General features: G+C 40.0%; 1 long non-coding RNA gene across 1 annotated transcript; it reads right to left on the bottom strand.

The window, feature by feature from the left end:
• Positions 1–3,032: 3,032 nt before the first annotated feature.
• LOC125231946 lies at positions 3,033–5,305 on the bottom strand. The gene is made up of 4 exons (XR_007177688.1): positions 4,993–5,305; positions 4,615–4,758; positions 3,794–4,531; positions 3,033–3,683 (listed from the first exon to the last, which is right to left on the bottom strand). It is a non-coding gene; the product is annotated as an uncharacterized LOC125231946 (long non-coding RNA).
• Between the last annotated feature and the right edge of the window lie 14,906 nt (positions 5,306–20,211).

The following is a 20,211-nucleotide window of genomic DNA, read 5'->3' as shown; positions in this document are numbered from 1 at the left end:
ATAGCATATAGCATTAGAATTTCGTAATTAAACTATTATCTTATCATTCATTAAACTTCGCGTTCAAGAATACCTGTCACAATTTAACCGATCAGCTGACTTTTTTGAAATATGGAAAAATTACTAGCATCTTTCTTTTAAGTTTAAATTCTACTATTCAGAAAGTTGGCTGTAGTATGTGTGAATCGGAACGCTCTCTTCTGCTTTGTCAGCCCTTGCATTTTGTGTAGATCCAATATATTATTTCTATAAAATTAAATAGTTTTAATTCCGGATACCACATTGGCGACGAGGACTTTCGAACAGCGCGAGGCAACAAACAAATAAATCAGAAGAGCATAAAACAGGTCAGAAGTAAGAAATTAATTACTTAAAAGAATAAAATATATGTGTTTGTGATATTAAATGACGGTCGCAAACAAATTTTAAAGCTACCTACAAATTAAAAGGTAACTTGAATTTACATTCACGGATCGAACGTGAAATGAAACGTTATTATGACAGATGTCACTGCGGGTACTAAAGAAAATAAATTGACAGAAGCAAAAGACACCGATTGTTTTTTTTTGACAGAAGCGCATTGAGTGAGTCTGTTCGGATTTTTTCTAGGTTATCCCAATAAATAAAACTTCCCGTTTGTAAGTGTTTGGTACTGGTTTATTTAACAATTTTAACACAGAGTACATAAATAATTACACCGACTGATAGGCGGTAGGGTATTCGTGATGGGGGACGAGGCGGATAAGCCGCCCGACCCGGGTGGTGGCACTGGCACTGGTGGCAATTCCACAGCCTTGGCGAACGTTACAGAAATGATGGATATAGACATTCAGTCCCGGAAAAGAGACGCCGCCAAGGCTTTGGAAAAGTCACGACAAATTCTCGAACCCAGCGAGAAGCGTCAGATGCAAGGTGAAGTCAACAACGCCTCTGTTTCAACCGTGTATAAACACCCAGACCTCGACAACAATACATCCCGGAAATACGACGTCACTGACAGTGGTCCGTTTGTGGTACACATATCTCGAGAAGCAGCACCCAATGCAGGAACCTCTTTACAACCTATCAGAGTAGGCCAATTGTTTGCTAGAGACAGTGTCCCTGGTATCAAAAGGGACGGTATTAAAGCCCTAGGACGTAATCGCGTTGCCGTCGAATGTAAATCACCAGCCGACGCCAATAACCTCCTCTCAAACCAATGTTTGACTCGCAACAAACTAATAGGAGTAATCCCATCCTATCATGTCTCTCGCATGGGTCTGGTCCGCGGTGTACCTGTGGATTGGTCGATGGACGAATTTGTATCCGCTACCGAATTGAAAGAGGGCACAGGAAAAATCCTGAAAGCCCGCCGCCTGCAACGTAAAGTTACCAAGGACGACGGCTCCCCATCTTGGATCCCTACTCAGTCCGTAGTCGTTACATTTGAAGGTCAAACCCTTCCATCAAAACTATACGCCTGCTACACGTCACTAAATGTAGAAGTGTATGTTCTCCCTACTATCCAGTGCAGAAAATGCCTGCGTTTTGGCCATATTCAGACACAATGCAGATCTGATGCTCGATGCTATAAATGTGCCCAAAAACACCCTGGAGAAACCTGCAACGTGGCACCGGAACATATTTGCTGCCTGTTCTGTACAGGCCGCCACTTGGCTACTGACAAAAATTGCCCAGAATTTGGTAGACAAAAGTCAATTAAACTACTTATGTCAGAACACAACATCTCCTACCAGGAGGCTGCAGCTCGTACTCCTGCTGTGCGTAAGACTTTTGCCGAAATTGCTAACACAATGTTCAGTACCCCACCACCAGCGTCCCCACGCAGACCTTCCACTACTGAGCCTCCTGTACATCAACGTCATACCGCAAGACAATATACCGTCCAGTTAGACCAAGGACCCCCCTTTCTCCCGGATACGACCGTCGAGCTCTCCAGAACATTACTTCTACTCCCCAATCTCAGATGCCAAACGGACATGCTCTTAACCAACATCCCTACAATGATGACGTTCCCCCTACTGACAACTTTATACAGTCCGGTGTTGCCTTCCTTGAGGGCATGATCACCAGGTTAAGAGACTTAGTACCGCCCAACGTTGCCCAAGACATGAACTCTCTAAAACAATCTCTGTCAAGTTTAACCTTTGATAATGGCTACTATGGCCTCATTCCTTCAGTGGAATAGCCGTAGCATTAATTTAAGAAAGCCAGATCTAATTAATCTAATAAACTCGCACTCCGTAACTGTTGCGGCCATCTCGGAGACATGGTTACGACCGGGTTCCCGGTTCCGGGTCTCGGGGTTCTCATGCCTCCGGGATGACCGTGGTGATGGACGTGCAGGTAGTGCTTTATTAATAAATAGAAATTTCCCTTTTTCCCAAATTCAACTTCCTCCTCACACCCATGAAATTAACGCAGTTGCAGCTAATGTCATAGGAATAAATATCATTTCAATATATATTCCCCACCCTAATTTAAATTTAATTCCAGATCTTTCCACTATTTTATTCTCTGTTCCACACCCCCTTTTAATAATGGGTGATTTCAACTGCCATAACACGGCCTGGGGCTCATCGCACAATGATACTTTCTCCTCTTTCCTCATTGATTTATTTGATGATATTAATGTCTCAGTAATCAATGATGGCACACCCACTCACCGGGTGTACCCTGGCCAGAACCCCAACTCTGTTTTAGACCTAACTGCATGCTCTCCTGGCCTTTCTTGTCTTCTATCATACCATGTTCTGAGCCAATCTTACGGAAGCGATCACTTTCCTATTGTTATGACAAAACCATCGTCAGTGTCCCCTGTATCTATCTACTCATGAGCCTCTCCTTAAGCACAGAATCGATGGAGCCGACTGGCCCAACTATTCTTCACACGTCGAGGAAAAACTAAAAGAAATCAACAAAAACTTATTAAACCCTTGTGACAAATATAATCTCTTTAAATCTTTCATTCTTGAAGCAGCCGATAAGTTCATCCCAAGGAAAAAAACACTTAATTCGAAAATCCCATCTCCCCCTGGTGGAACGCAGACTGCACAAAAGCTGTCAAGGAGCGAGACATGGCAGAACGTAAATACAATAGATCAGGCCTAACTTCAGATTTCACCCTTTTCAAAAAAATATCTGCTCAAACTAAACGCTGCCTTAACAAATCAAAAAAAGCAGGATGGAAGGGCTTCTGCGAAAGTCTAAACCCTAAAACCCCTCCATCATTGGTATGGAGAAACATTAAGAAATTCAGAGGCTCCTTCAAATCAGACCCTACAGCATCATGTGACCCTTCAACCTGGCTAGGAGAATTTGCCAACAAACTAGCTCCTCCGTTTGTGCCTGAGGAATGTTATACACATCAAGACACTCACCCAACATATCATCACTTTGACAGCCCTTTTACAACCTCAGAACTGGATATTGCTTTAAGAGGACTACGTAACAGCTCACCCGGGGAGGACGGCATCCCATACTGCTTTATCCAAAAACTAAGTCCCCCTTGCACTGAATTCCTCCTGCAAATATACAACTCGTTCTTCATGTCGGGGGAGGTCCCAGAGGATTGGAAGTCACAGATTGTAATCCCAATCTTGAAGCCAGGCAAGGACCCGCAGCAATCCACTTCTTATCGCCCCATAGCTCTATCTGCCACTATGGGTAAAATCTTCGAACACCTGGTGAAGAACAGATTGGAATGGTTAGTGGAAAACAAAAAAATACTAGCAAACACCCAATTCGGTTTTCGAAAAGGAAAGAGTACTATGGATAGCTTAAGTATACTAACCTCTGATATCAGATTGGCACTCTCTAAAAAACAGCAACTAGTTGGATGCTTTCTTGACATCTCCGCTGCATACGATAATGTCCAACTACCTCTGCTCAGAGCAAAACTGCGTCAGCTGAGCATTCCATCGAGAATAGTCGACATTATTTTTAAGCTATTCATGGGCAGAACGATTAAAATTCGGTTTGGGAATACTATGTACTCTCCGCTTACTGTATGGCGAGGCCTTCCTCAAGGCTCTGTCCTTAGTCCCATTCTTTATAACCTATATACCTATGATATAGAGCAATCTGTCTCCCCTTTCTGCAGCATCCTCCAGTATGCAGATGACTTGGTCATTTACTCCACAGCTCATCATACCGACGAAGCAGCTGACAGACTCAATGAGGCTCTAGCATATCTGAATGACTGGTTAGATGATCATGGTCTATCTCTTTCCCCTTCTAAAAGCTGTACAGTGACCTTCACACGTCGGCAAACTATTCCTGCTGTCAACCTTCAATATGAGGACCAAATTATTCCTAGCTGCAACTTTGTGAAGTTTCTTGGTGTATTTTTGGACTCCAAAATGTCTGGTATTCATCACCTTAACTATGTAGTTGGTAAATGCGAGAGAGGTATCAATGTTCTCCGCGCCCTTTCTGGAGTCTGGTGGGGTGCACACCCCTACTGCCAAAAGTTGCTATACAATGCACTGATTCGTAGCCAAATTGATTATGCCTCATTTATTCTCGAACCCTGCAACAAACAGGCACTCAGTAAATTGGACAGTATCCAAGCCAAATGTCTGCGAATCATTATTGGAGCCATGCGTTCCTCACCCAAGAATGCTTTACAGGTTGAGTGTGTGGATCCTCCCCTCTTCATTCGAAGGCAACTTTTGTCAGACCGATACGTATTTAAGGCCTGTTCCTTATCGGATCACCCGCTCACTTCGAGATTACAGGCCCTGTCTGATGAGGCATCTGTAAATGCATATTGGACACATAAAATACCACCCAGAATTATTATTAGTTACAGAAAACTTTTGAACCTTCCCTTCCCACCAAACAAAACAAATATCAACCCCCTATTTGAAACTGATTTTAATAGCTTAATACATTCCCCTAACATAATTCTACACTTCAATATTGACAAAAATGACCCTGCTGCAGATATCACTTTTAATAAAGAATTAAATAAATGGCAAGACTTCTTACCCATTTTTACTGACGCCTCAAAATTGGGACCTGGAAGCTATGTGGGAGCCGCGGTATGGATCCCTAGGTATCGTATCCTCCTACCATATAAATGTCCACCTCAGGCTTCTGTCTTCACTGGCGAATCCATTGCTCTTATGGAAGCCTTGGCATATGCTGAATCGCACAAAATCCCCAAGGCCATAATCTTCTCAGATGCTAAAAGCTGTCTGCAGGCAGTAGTAGGCAACCACCTGAAAATGAAGTTAGTCTCCCCTTATATCCTAAAAATAAAACAATTGCTCTATAAATGTCACGAAATAGGTTTACAGATTGTCCTTGCCTGGATCCCGGGACACTGTGGCATTGCTGGCAATGAGGAGGCTGATATGTGGGCTAAACAGGCCACTGTTAACGGGTTGGAAATGCATAATACAGTACAATCTGCTGACTTAATGATGAAAGCCCGCAGTGATGCGAGGAATGACTGGCAGGAATTATGGAACTCTTCTAGATTACAAAAGGGCAAACATTATGGTAACATCCAACCAATCATTCCCTATAAGCCGTGGTTTTCTCGCTTTAAGTCTACCCACAAATGGATCACGTCTACTATTTGCCGCCTACGTTTGGGACACGTATGCACCCCGGTGTTTCTTTGCAAAATTAGGGTACGGGATAACTCGCTGTGTGAGTGCGGGCTCGATGAAGGTACCACGGACCACATATTTTTTAACTGCGTCAGGCTCAATCACTCATTATACGACGTCCTACCAGACAGTATTCCACGACCTATCAATTTCCAATCTCTTCTATCTTTTATGGACCCTCCCTTCACTAATATACTTATAAAACATATCAAAGAAAATAACATAAAACTATAATATCTCTATCTCTAACTGACTCTACCTTTTTGCTTTGCCTCCATCTTGCATCTTACGTTTCTAACGTTTCGTTTCTGCCGAGCTTTCTTGTTGTCTATGATGTAATTATATACTGCTCTATAGTTGCTTTAAAAATATAAAAAACAATTTTAAATCCGTTTTTATCTCCCTTTCATGTTTATAACTCTCGAAAATTAGCTTCTTCCAATGCCCTTCATAATTAAGTGTTGTTTTGTCTGTGACGTCTAAATAACAATTCTTTCATGTCCATGTCTGGTTCCCAATCCTTCCCAAAATCCTCAGTTCATCGAACATTCTTTACGTGCGTTGTATGTTGAGAAACGTCGTCATTGGCAAAATCCACCTCGGAAAAAAGACCGAGGAGTGAAAGCCATAAAAAAAAAAAAAAAAAAAAAAAAAAAAAAAAAAAAAAAAAAAAAAAAAAAAAAAAAGACACCGATTCTCTCATAGAATTGATAAAACAAGGAAAAAGGAGTTTCATTTATAAATGTGGGAAAGATACTTTAGTAAAAATAATATCTGAAGAGGGTTTGCAGTGCCCGACAAATCCAACGATTGATTCGTTACGCAAGGTATTAAGTAATTATTACCAAAACCAACCTAAAATCTCAAAACAAAAGACCATGACGAATTACGAATTAAAACCGTTTAACGGAGACAACTGGGATGTTTTCGAGCAGCAATTAGAATCATTAATACTTTTAAACGATGTGTCTGCTGACAAACAAGCCGCATTGCTTATTACAAAAATAACACCAAGTGTATTTGAAACATTACAAATTTTGTGTAAACCAAAAAAACCAACAACATTGACTTACAAAGAGTTATGTGAGAAATTACGAGAGAAATATACACAAACGAAAACACCACTGTTAGACAGAGCCGAGTTTAGACGTCGCAACCAACTACCTACTGAGTCAATTGAAGAGTATGTGTTAAACCTTCAAAAATTATCTCGCAAGTGCAATTTCAAGGATGAAGAAGACCAGATTAAAGAAAAACTGGTTGATGGAGTGTACTCCAAACTTGTCAAGTTTGAACTGATGAAGCAAACCACAACTAATTTAGGAGACTTGATTAACTTGGCGAAAACAGTAGAATCTGCATATAAACAAGTAAATGAAGAAGACACCAGCAACATATCATATGTTAAACCTAAAGCCAGAGCAGTGGGACAGAAGTTTACACCCTCCAAGAAGAATTATAATAATAATATGAAAAGTAAGTGTTTCTGCTGCGGGAAAGAAAACCACCTTAAAAAGGATTGCACACTGAAGACTAAATTTTGCTCGGAATGCGGTCAACAAGGCCATATATTTAAAATGTGCCCAAATAAGTATAGACAAACAAATGTTTTGAATGTAGCAAGTGAAGAAAATAAAGAGGACCAAGGATTAGAAGAAGAAAAAAATGTATGTGAAGAGTATGAAACCTATACATTTGACAGAGTAAGTAGACAAAAAGTGCAATTTGAAGTGGATTCACGCGGCCTGCCTCCATCTATGTACAATACTCATCCGGGATAGATATGGGGAAACGGGGTCACGAAAGTTGCCCTTTGACGCCTTAAGGTGTCATTCCGGTTCTGAAAGCATTGCGGTAGCGTGACACTGCCTATGTCACTATTTATTTTCCTTTAGACAATGAGTGACACATTGGTTGTTCAAATCACAACTGGAAGTGATTTATCAAAGACCCAGAACTAAGCTTTAACAATAGGTGTGTACAGTCAGCTGCAGAGAAAAGTAGACCCCCTGCATACAAATTTGTACCTTCCTACCGTCTAACGCCTGGTGGGTGCATTGTGGGTAATACTTTTCAAAGCAAGTTTTTTTTATTAAAATATCTCAATACACTGCTTGTGCGTTATTTAGCGGCAACAAATTTACTACTAACCTAGATTAACAGCTATGGAGGTGGACCTGCATAGGTTTTAAAAGGACCCCAAGGGATCTGTACCGCGTACCACTTAAACTATGTATACTGTACATCATGCACGTTGACGCTAATTATTGCAATGCTGTGCAAGAGATTTGATATATAGAATTCTATCCAAAGATAATATTTCTATCTATTTCTGAATAGCGGAAAATTGTGTATTGGGTGTATTGTAAGCAGGAAGCTAATATTTATCAGTCATTTGCGAAGTTAAAAATGTATCCAGTTTCGTATAGTCGTAGTAGCAACGCTGCAACCGCAACGTGACCTTTAAGTTCCAGCAGAACCCCCATGTTGACTTATCAGTCATCTGGGGGGTCAGCAATAATGGTGTATTAGCGTAGCCTGTTTACATAAAGACAGGCCGGCCGATGATAGTGCGATCGTGCTAAGATTATTGCTCTTGGGCCGAACAGGGTCACTAGCTGCAGTCACAATCGTTCCCGCTTCGCAGCTAGCTGTCCCTATCGCTCTTCTATAATAGCGCGACAGAGCCAAACTGCATTTCGATCGCGTCGCAGCGTCAATGATTGTCACTTCGGCTATGCCGGCAGATCGTGCCATTCACATTGGCACACGCCTCGGTTCGTATTGTTATTTCATTGAAGGTTATATTGGACCAAATCGCGTCATCTCGAATGACTCGATGTATAATGATCGGGTATTAGGAAATGTTGGGTTGATGGTGTTTCCACGATTGTCCTATTGCACTGTTATTGCCTTTCAAATTGAAGCGGAGTGCAGTTTTATTGGTAGGAGGTAATGGGAGCGGTGGCTAAGTGAGGTTGAAATATATCTACTTGAAAGATGTTTATTAGTCGAGTTCACTTAAAAACATCTATGTTAGCCAACATTCCAAAATATACACGAGATTATTATGTCTTAGAGCGTTGAAGCGCTCGTGGCCTAGCGGTAATGCGTCAATCTGGCGGTCGCGGGTTCGAAGTTCGAACCCCGACTCCTAGTCGTACTAATGAGTTTTTGGCAACTGCCGAGATGACGCAAGGAGGATGATGATTGCCAGTGTCTTACAGGCGATGCTTCTATTTTTTTAAGAAAGGGCGTGCCATGACACAGAATATATAATAGTACAAGTACAGAAGGCTCACTCCTTTGATGTTCACAAAATGCCGCCATTCTAAATTCTTACCTACATTAACAAACGGACCGCACGCGAGCAGTCAACATTGAATTTTATTGCGCCGCGCGAAGGTCGTCGCCAATGAATGGGCCGCGAACTCGCGGCCGCTGATATGTACTTGTAGCGCGGCGATAGAATCGCGGAGTGAGCCGCCCCTGGCCAGGATAAGCTTAGTGATTCTGCCCCCGACGAATTTGGGCTTATAATTTTTATGGTTGGTGTGGCTCTACATCAGTAATTAATGTGCAAAATTTGAGCACCCCAAACTTTATAGTTTTCGTAAAAAAAAACGATAACTTTTTTCCTAGTTTACATATCCTGGCACGCCCTTTAGGAAAATGAACAATACTATTTCAGGCAAAGCACTAGACGATTAAACCTGAAAAGGTTCTGCGCATTGCAATACTTCCATTGCGACCGCGTACGAATTAGGTAGTCGTCCAACCAAACTATCATTATAATGAAAGTGAAAACATAATAATAACAGTAGAAGGTATGTGCTCACATAAGTGTGAAGGGCTTTACCTACCGCAGGAAAATATTTCCGTACAGTATTTACCTACAACCTTTTAATAAAGCCCAGCAGTCCTATCCTATAAGAACAGGTTGATCTAATATTCATTCGATTTACTTGAACAAGACACGAACAAATTCACATTTTGTATCGGCTGCGCACACGTCTGCCATTCGCGGTTGGACGTGATCCTTTGAAGTGAGCTCCTGATGGAACTCCGTTTATGATAATTTATCCAGTGAACTAGCTTTAAACCCAAAATGACACTGTCAGTAGTATGTTACCACCACCTGGGCATTTATTGAAACCGATAATAATATAATCCATTAGCAATCGTTTGCGTTAATTAGTAAATCATATTTATTTATAATGCAAAATAAATTTTCAGAAATCCGCACATTCAATGTTTTGCGTGCTCTTCGTAATGTCATTACTCACATCCGTACTATTTGTACTATTATATATTCTGTGGTACTATCGTAATTGTAATATTATAAATGGGAAAGTGTGTGTGCCTGTTTGTTCGTCCGCCTTTCGCGGCAAAACGGAGGGACGAATTGTCGTGATTTTTTAAGTGGAGATAGTTGAAGGGATGGAGAGTGAAATAGGCTACTTTTTGTCTCTTTCTAACGCTAGAGAAGCCGCGAGTCTAGTCGAAGTCGAGTCGAAGTCTAGGCGAGTCGCGAAGCTAGTCTCTCATACTTTAAGGGCTGCCATTGCCCTTACTTGACGAGTGAATGTGATGTACATTGTTGGCAATAAAAGTTTTGTTAGAAACTTTATAAAGTCACTTTTTATACTTATCCACTAGATTAAGAGCATAGTTAATTGTCTATGATAGATCCTACTTGCTGGTAATACACCGTATATGAAGCTCTATGAGCAACATACGGTACTTAGGACGTTTTAGTTTTGAATGGTAGCTCGTCTCCGCGCACGACATTTTGCTATTTTGTCGTACCCTTTTGATCTTCGTATAAATACAACATTATTAATATGCGGCATAGATTGAGCAAACAAGGTAAGCAATTGTTTTGTCTTTTTTCATAGATCAATGGAATTGGTAATTGGGTGAAGTAACTGGACTTTTGATGGTTTGAAAATAATCTAGGAGTTGATGATGCTCACAAATTAACAAGACAAAATTCATGCTTCGTTTTGGTTTACAATTTGTCAGACAACTATGTAACCCCATTATCGTTGGGTGGACGACCTCTGCAAAATTGTGGGTCACAACTAGATGAGACTAGCTCAGGACCGGGATAAATGGCGTAGGTACTAGAAGAGACCTATGCTCAGCAGTGGGCAATAAAGGGCTGACATGATGACGATGAAGACTCCATGCGGCAGATATCTGCAGACTGCAGTCAAACTGCAACTAATATGATAAATGTAAATTGCAACGTCGCCCACTTGCACCAAACATTTAACCCGGGGTTATTGGGCTGTCATCTGTCAATTTCCATATAAAATGATGGGTTAACCCTCGGGTTAACCCTCCATTTTCGTTGGTGCAAGTGGCCCTAAGGGTTTTAAAATGAAAGGTGATATTGGTGATGGAGTGACAGAGCCAATTTATATGTAGTCACAATGACTAAGAAATCGTACCTTGACTGGCAGAAGCTTTAGGTACCATCAGCATCAAAAGTGCATGGACAAATTATGAATGAATTAATTGATAAATTCGCCATGCACTTTTGCAGCTGTTAGTACCTGCTGTTCTTTAGTTATGCAGATATGAAGATACATATTATAAATGTAACCGTGCCCGTAATACCAATGCCGATAGCAAATTGAATGCATCACCGCAACCTCAGATATTATGACACTCCATGAATATTCCACATGGATTGCTATTCAAAACCTGAACAAGCAATATGTCGACTTTGCATTCGAATATAGCTTCCTCAATTTACAATTCAAGGTGCATGCCACTGAAACAAGCAATCAAATAATCGCCAGTATCGATACAAAGACCAGATATCGATCTCCATAGTCCGATGCATCGATACGGTGCCCTGACGTTGACAAATACCACCTTAAAGAACTTTATAGTCGACAAATTGAGCTCATCGTATTTATGGGCGGCACCAACTTGATAAGGATTTTTATCGAGCCGATTTCGATCATGCCTCTTACCGACGTTGAAAGATTGCTTCTTTCGATGCAATTCTCTACTATAAATTAACCGCCGAGTGAATGAAAAAAGCGTGAAAATTTAAATAGCAAACTAAGGATTGCGGGACGTTTTTTACCGCGCGCCTTTAAAGGTGCGAGCCGGTATCGAGGTGTATAAATCAATGATAAGTTCTTACTTCATTGAAACCAAAGCATTGAAGGGAAATAATATCAGATTTTATTGACATCTCAGATTATACAGCACACAGCACGCGATCGTAAACAAGAAATGTCGCGTGTTTTTGTCGAGCTGTGTCACACCAAGCTGATTAATAATTTAACATTCTAGCATTTGTAGCTAGAGGAAATCTTGACACCTTTGTGTCCTTTATAGGGTATGGCAATAAAATTAACGCAATGCCGCAGACTCGTGTACAGATAAATTTCTGCTTACATCCTGCCGCATTTAATTAGTAGTGCATTAAAGTAAAACAATGTTAGTGAACCGGTTTATTTGTTCCGCTAAAATGATACAAATAAAACATTAATCAAAACATTTTGTTAGAAATTGCCTAGACTTCGACTATCCTTTGATATCGATATGTTTCTACCTAACTACCATAGGTGGGCATTAACTCGTTAATCCGTTAATCGTTAATTACCGAAGTTAACATTTCGATTAACGGATTAACTTTTAAGTTAACTTGAAAAAATGTTAATGGACTCGTTAACTTCCGTTAAATTTCTCCGAGTCCGTTAATCGTTAATCTAGTAGAGCTCAGGCGCCATCTGCGCTGCGAAAAACACGTTCTGAACGCTACAATAAAAGCCCGAAGTACGGCAAATCCTATGATTTGCCGGTAAATCCTAGGTTTTACCGATGTCGATTGCTAAAAGTCCGAAATATTACCTAAAAAAGTATTCTTCACGTGGATTTGCTTTTACTAACTTTGATTCGGTTATCTTAAGCTTTACCATGGCGACTGTTGTAGTGATAGGGCAGCAAATTCGAGCCCTATTTACGACCACATTCGCTTCCCTAGCCTCTACCGCCCAAAGTGCCACAACAGTCCCGTCACCGCCAGCATCTCTCCTGACACAGCTCTTGGCAGTAGCTCAGCCGATCACTGCCTTCCACGTGCAGCCTAGAGTTCAATAGGCTAGCTGTACTTCGGCCTTTTACAGAAATATAATACGTTATAGTGGATACTGATGCAACTAAATTTTTAAAGAAAAGTTCTTTTTTTTTCACGTGTTAACGGATTAACGATTAACTTTAACTTACGTAAAATTTGTCGAAATGTATCGCTTTAACGATTAACGAAGTTAACTTTTTTAGTAACGGATTAGCGATTAACGAAGTTAACTATTTGATTAACGGTGCCCAGCTATGCTAACTACCTACATATACTTATGTAATTAGTTATGTACTATTAGTTACTTATAACCACGTATATATTAGTTACTTATAACCAAGGATCATATAACACGGGACAGACAAAGCCCATACAAAAAAGCGTACCCCTGAAATGTATGGGCCTTTTAGGCTTGAAACTAGATGGCGCTGTTTCACAGCTTGGAAGTGGCCAAAATCATATTTTCTCCAAATATTTTTGGGTTTTTAAATTTTTTATAAGAACAAATGACATGCTTCTTTATTTTAATATCATGAAATCACGTTTTGAAGAAAAAAAAAAAGTAGGCATCATCGTAGTTACGATAGTATTTAATAGGTGGCGCTAAAAAAATGACGTTTGATGCTTAGTATGGAGATTTTAAATCCTATATAAAGCATCCTTGCTTACAACATTGCACTTATCAAGAAAACTTACTTTATTTCAGACATCCGAATGACAGCAAAACTCTCGAGTCCATTATCTCTTGAATTCGCTATACCACTATCACAGTATAATAAAGAGTACTATCGTGTACAGTATGGCCACTCCCGCTCCCCGCTGAAAGTGCCGCCCACCCCCTCTCGGTTACCTCACAGTTACCGCCTGTCAAAAACACGAACAGTCGACCTGTCATATTTCACTCATACAAGCATAGTTCGCGTTCACCTACACGAGCTAAGACTGTGTGCTAGGAATGCGCCTCTTTCAATATATTTGATCGCCAGTGTCCGAGGTGTGCCACTATCTCCGATTCGCTAATAATAGATTAGACAATACATTACAGCTAGCATCCACTCATTCTATCTTCACACGCCATAAAAACACATCTATCCTCTTGCCGCCCAATGTGCAATGAGATGTACATTTCGGTTCATTGGAATTTTAACTTTCATGTGAATAAATAAAGTAGCATTTCTTTTGTCTCTAAAATTTTTCGAACAAATGAAACTCAACTTAATTTAAAATGCAACTAGGATCTAAATTTTCTTTTCAATTTTTTGTATGGTGGGCGTTACGAGGCTATAGACCCATTAACACTTGGACAAGACGACAAAGGGTTTCAGAATCCTAGAAACATAAATCTGAACATCGACATACAGTCTGACCAAAAAGAGTAAAATTAAAAAGTGAAACATCGTAGTGTCGTCCCGTTTTCTCACACATATTGGTTTGAAAGAGATGACACTATAATGCTGCCACTTTTTAAGTGCAACTCTTTTTTGATCAGACTGTAGCTTCGGCTTAGATCGGCGTAAAAACGTTGACCTGATCGTGGCTAGATGATAATCGGTGCTATTGAGTTAGGGTTGCCATATGGTCAGAGATCAGAGGTTCTTTTACCTCGTTTCTTGGCGTAACAAAGTTGGCCGCAAACAAGTACACGACGGATCACCTAATTGTGGTCACTTTATCTCATGGGGAACCTACAATACCACGCCAGTTACCACCTTTGTCTTTGGTATGGTATTGCAGGCTCCATGCCCTGGCCAGGGCTGCCGGAGAGCGCAGTGGTGAAGTGAAACGTTCCGAACCCAGCAGTGCGCTTTCACAACGGAAAAGAGGGTGAAACGCCGGAGGGGGTTTAGTGGGTAGAGCCTTTTCTCCCCTTCTTGCCAGGAGAAGGGAAAGCAACGGCGAGTCCCACAGCGTGCGCAACTGCATTCCCACCCCGTAAAAAAAGTGTACCTATTGCAGGCTATCCATAGGAAAATGAAAATGAAAATGAATGAAAATGAAAAAAAATATTGATAACAATAGTTTTTTTTTTATACTACGTCGGTGGCAAACAAGTATACGGCCCGCCTGATGTAAAGCGGTCACCGTAACCTATGGACGCCTGCAACTCAAACAGTGTCACATGCGCGTTGCCACCCCATTAGAAACTTGTACATTCCCTTTTGCTGTGTTAAGTACACAGCAAAAAGGAGTGTACAAGTTCCAAGGAGGGTTCGGGTTGCCGACGACTCAAAGGACAATAAACGGAACAAGTTAGTTCCGTAAGTCCTCCCGCCATCAGCACACCGCACCCTCGTTGAGCTCTGGCAACCTTACTCACCGACAGGAACACAACACTATGAGTACTACCCCAGTTGGGCTCTACTCTAGATTCGAGCGAGACGATATCCGCTGTGCTGTGCCCTACCACACAAAGCATGTCTTAAAGCATGCATTACATGTCTTATTTAATTTTAATCAGTTTAGTCGAACTAAACTTTTACATAACTTTTGCATTAATAAAGCTCAGCGTATTGTCAACAAAACACAATTAAAACCGCCAAAAATAAATGTAAAGCAACATGGTCAGTAATCCACCGAAATTTGAACACCAAAGGTTCTTTAAAACATATAGACCAAATATATAGTAATGGAAAATACATAGATGACCCCGTAGAACTAGCGGAAACATTCAACAATTTCTTCATAGATCTGCCTTGTACTAGTAACGCGAGTACAGCGACTCTACCCGGTTCTTATAAATACAACCAGATAAACTCTATGTTTTTAACTCCTGTATCGGAAAATGAGGTGTTAAACACTATATTCTCATTAAATAATACGAATTCGGTTGGATATGACTCCATTAGCACCAAACTATTAAAATTATGCGCCCACAAGCTAGTGTTTCCTCTGACGTATCTAATAAATCTCTCTATCGTCACAGGTATATTCCCAGACCGTCTTAAATACTCGATAGTAAAGCCAATTTATTAAAAAGGTAACGCTTTAGAGATTAATAACTACAGACCTATCACTCTTATCCCAATAATTTCAAAAGTGTTTGAAAAAGTAATTGCTAAGAGATTATGTGCTTTCCTTCAAAAAAACAATATTTTAAGCTCGGATCAGTTCGGATTTCAGTCGGGTAAATCGACGTCTCTTGCTAGCTTTGATTTAATTAAATTTGTAACTGAGTGTCTTGACCGTAAAGAGCCTGTCATAGCATTATTTTTGGATATGTCTAAGGCATTCGATTTTGTAAATCATAAAACGCTTCTCAATAAACTTTACAATTATGGCATTAGAGGGAAAGCCCAGGACTGGTTTACTAGCTACCTAAGTGAAAGAAGACAGTGCACAGAAATATCTAAAATAATGAATGATGAAAAAGTCTGTGTTAAGTCAGAATATAAAATTAATAGACGAGGAGTTCCTCAAGGAAGCATTTTAGGACCAATATTGTTTCTTCTATACATTAATGACCTTCCCGATCAAACAACTCACAAATGTATATTGTTTGCCGATGATACGACTTTACTGTTTAGATGTACGAACCTTAATACTTTTGAAAATGAAATAAATGAAACTGTTAGAACCATAGTAAATTGGTTGAATATACACGATCTTAAAATTAATATTGATAAAACCAAAGCTGTACAATTTCGAACTAGTAAGAGCCAAGCATTATCATTAAATGTAATGTACAATGATACCAAAGTAGAAATGGTAAATTCGACTGTCTTTCTGGGATTAACTCTTGATGACCACTGTAAATGGAAGAAACATATTGACACTGTATGCTCTAAAATAAACCGATTCGTGTTTGCACTCAAACGGCTCAAAGAAATCGCATCCTTAGACACAGCTTTAAATGCCTATCATAGCTACGTATCATCTGTGTTACGATATGGTGTCATAATCTGGGGTAACTCTGTTGACATTAATAGAGCATTTAGAGCCCAAAAAAGTGTATCAGAGCATTATGTGGAATCGGTACAAGAGAATCATGTAGACCCATGTTTATAAAACTTAAAATTCTGCCCTTGGCATGTATATATATAGCAGAAATATGCATTTTCGTAAAGAAACACTACCAATACTTTACTTTCGTAGCACAAGTCAATCCAAACGCCAGAGCTAATCGATTAAACAAGCTTCTTGGTACGAGAAACAATTTGGCACTTTACCGCAATAATGTAGACGGGATGACATATATTATATATAATAAACTGCCACAATATTTAAGAGACATGCCATTCATTAAATTTAGACGAGCGATCATAGCATTTTTAAGTAATCATAATTTTTATAGCGTTAAGGAATATTTAAATGAAGACTTTAGTTAACACTTTGACATTTATCCGTAATTAATTTTATTATAAATCTGATATTTTGAAATAATAATTTAATGAATGGTGTATATATGTAATATATTGTAAATAGATTTAAATAATAACATTTGCATGCCTACTAGTATAAGGTACTGACATTATCTGGACATACATAACACAAATGATATTACCACCTTATCTGTACATAATGTTAAGCAAATAAATGCATTTCATTTCATTTCATAATATTGCATTTAAATAAACAATCGATATCCAGTGGATCCAGTAGTGTAAACATTACAAGGTGAGTGGCATGTCGAAGAAATCATTATAATCATAGAACATATTATTGAGCAGCCACATGTTTAATTTAGTCTTAAAACCGGCGGCGGAAGTTGTATTCCTGATACATTCTGGTAGGCGGTTGAATACTGACGGACCGAGACAATAGACCGATTTCGCCGACTTCGCCAATTTGTGGCGCTCTGCTATTAATCTTTCTGCGTGTTTATTGCTGCGTAAGGGGTAATTATCATTTATATCTCTGCATTTGAATTTCTCGCGGACGTATTTTCTCGCGTTGACGTATGTGAATACAGCCACTTGTTGTATACGTATACAAGGCATTAGGCAGGGGCATGATTTTAAATTCTACAAAGAGGTCGCGAGCAGGAGCGTCATTGGGTTTTTTAGGTTTGAGAAAGTCCCTAAGAAGTAGATTTCCTTTCTCATTGTCATATTGCTAAGGTTTGCAACCGCAACTGTGCGAGGCCATAAGCATAAGCGGTTATCTACCGTGAACCAACCTTTTTTAATCATAGATAATTAACCTAGATGTGTTATTAAGAAGCTAAGTTATAGGCACGTACAAGGGCGGCTCACTCTGCGTTTCTTCTTTACATTTCGACGGCCGAGTTCGCGGCCCATAAAGTTTGACAACCTTCACGCTGCGCAATAGAACTCAATGTAGCATGCAGTCCGTTGACAGGTTGTTGAGAGTGAGCCTTCTGTACTTGTACTTTTATATATTCTGTGGCACGTAGAGAACTGTATGGCGATGTAAGCACCTCTTTTAAATACTTTTTGCCGAAATATTAGGTATCGACTGTCTGACAAGAAACAAGTATCTTTCGCTTGGATCTTAACTATCTACATACATGTTCCAACAACGGTTTCCTCCAAGGACCTTCATGACATACATTACAAGTAATAATGTAACATGTAACTTAGTATAAGTTTAGTTTCATTGTATTAGGTTTCAAGACAATAAATAATTATTATTTATTTACATTCGAACACCATGTATGCTGGCTACCTACATCAAACGGTTTTTTATCTTCGGCAGACGCAAAGGCCATCAAAGGGTCAAAGTGTCCATTTAACACTTCTTATCCAAGTGAACTTAAACATTTCACAAGATCCCGTGATCGCGTGAGCCGGGATTGAAGTGGTAACCCCTGGTTTGGGCACATTAGCTCACACGTGCCGCTATCATCAAAGGCGCCGCGCCGCAAAGGGCTTCCTAGAAACTCACGCGCAGCGTTCCATTTCATGGGAATGGAAGAGTCCAACGTTTAGAATGACCAGCAAGTATTATGGCAGCAAGAATCAAGTATTATAGAGAGTTACTGTCAAAGTAAAATATGTAATCACAGTGCACAGACTGCCATCTCTCTACACAAGCATAAAACTTTTAAACCTCAGGTTTGACAATTTGGCCCATATTCTTAGATAAAATATTAATATTAGCGCCATCTTGCCGAGCGTCCCCCAAAGCTACGTACGTTTTTTTTTCTTATACTGTAGCTGTCTATACGGAGTTACATATGTATTTAATGGTACTTACCTAAGTGTTTTTGTTTCTGAGAGGCAGGTCACGTTTTGACATTATTCTATCCGATATCGGATGTCGGTATTGGAGAATAACAGCTGATAAAGAATTTTTTGGCATCTGGTTCTTACGCCATTCTCCTTTTTTATAGTACTTCGTACTTCCCATAACAACATTTTGATAATTTTAACTATAAAACTCCCGTGAGACTCATACATATTTAAAAATATTTTAAGCCCATAACATATAGCATTTTGATATTCCATACCTTTTGCGTCACCTGCAATAAAGCTTTCTGTTGCAACTAGATAAAAAAGTCCTTATTGCACTTGAAGCGTTGAAGCTTGATAATTGACCCTTTTAATATGAATGAAACGCCACAAAATATTCTGACACTTAGCCCTAGTTCAGACACAGCGGAAACCGCGCGGATCAACCGCGCGGATCAATATTAATAGCATAGTTGCGCATAATATAGTAGTAGACCGTTCATACTACACCGCGCGGTTGTAGTATGAACGTTCCGATTATGCGCGATTTGCATCCACGCGGTTTCCGCTGTGTCTGAACTAGCACTTACACCATAAGTTAGTATACTGTGCTTATACTTATACTCTTTATTATACTGTGCTTACGCCAAGAAATCGCCTCGCTTGCGCCTATGCAACGGGAATGATCGCGGTCAGATCTTACACTCGGTGAAGATGGATCACTCAGCTGACGGAGCATTATGTTCACCTAGTTTCAAGGCAGCGATGAATGCCGCCAGTGAGCATGGTTGACTGAATTATAGTGAGTATGCTGTGCCTTGTAGACAAAGGTGCTATTCAAACATGACGGCATCAGCTTGAACATAATTAGACATTGAATCTAAGATTAAGGGCCGGTTGCATCAAACCGCCGGTCACCGTTCACGTTAAAGCGTTCGTTACATTTTATTGTTGTTTTATTGTTTTGTTGTTGTTTTTTTTTAGTTCCATAGTCGTCTGCTGCGTGACGATGATGTGCTTATCAAGGACTGTTGCATGCTTGTTAATAGTTAATAAGTTCCCAAAAATCGACGTTATCACAACTCTCCCCTGTTACAACTAACCTCGGTCTCCCCTACAGCTAATGCGATTCCTTCTTTCACTAACCACACAAGTGACACATCTCCATCCAAATACTCTGCGGTACCCTAATAGGGTTGCCAGTGTGACCACATTGGACCACGCGTTAAAAAGCGGTCACTTATCATTACGTTTACGGGTTTCACATCTTTACCGTGTTTACTCTATTTATGGCTTTATTAGCCCGTTTGTGAGAGCGGGGTACCTTTACCCTACTGATTAGTATACTTATCTTGTT

The sequence above is a fragment of the Leguminivora glycinivorella genome, chromosome 12, assembly GCF_023078275.1.
Source record: "Leguminivora glycinivorella isolate SPB_JAAS2020 chromosome 12, LegGlyc_1.1, whole genome shotgun sequence".
Classification (NCBI taxonomy): Eukaryota; Metazoa; Arthropoda; class Insecta; order Lepidoptera; family Tortricidae; genus Leguminivora; species Leguminivora glycinivorella.
The sequence above is the reverse complement of the archived record's forward strand: the minus strand, read 5'-3'. Positions and strand labels throughout refer to the sequence as shown.